The sequence below is a fragment of the Enhydra lutris genome, unplaced genomic scaffold, assembly GCF_002288905.1.
Source record: "Enhydra lutris kenyoni isolate GAN:26980312 unplaced genomic scaffold, ASM228890v2 scaffoldscaffold119, whole genome shotgun sequence".
Classification (NCBI taxonomy): Eukaryota; Metazoa; Chordata; class Mammalia; order Carnivora; family Mustelidae; genus Enhydra; species Enhydra lutris.
In genome coordinates, this window is record NW_019154203.1 from 297,526 (window position 1) to 297,871 (window position 346).

General features: G+C 42.2%; 1 long non-coding RNA gene across 1 annotated transcript in view; it reads right to left on the reverse strand.

Moving 5' to 3' along the window:
* LOC111139802 overlaps positions 1-346 on the reverse strand; it is a 35,932-nt gene that overhangs the window by 31,275 nt on the left and 4,311 nt on the right. The gene's annotated exons all lie outside the window — the stretch shown is intronic.

Here is a 346-nt window from a genome sequence, read left to right on the forward strand (position 1 = left end):
ACTGGGTATTTACCCCAAAGATACAGATGTAGTGAAAAGAAGGGCCATCTGTACCCCAATGTTTATAGCAGCAATGGCCACGGTCGCCTAACTGTGGAAAGAACCAAGATGCCCTTCAATGGACGAATGGATAAGGAAGATGTGGTCCATATACACTATCGAGTATTATGCCTCCATCAGAAAGGATGAATACCCAACTTTTGTAGCAACATGGATGGAAATGGAAGAGATTGTGCTGAGTGAAATAAGTCAAGCAGAGACAGTCAATTATCATATGGTTTCACTTATTTGTGGAGCACAACAAATAACATGGAGGACAAGGGGAGTTAGAGAGGAGAAGGGAATT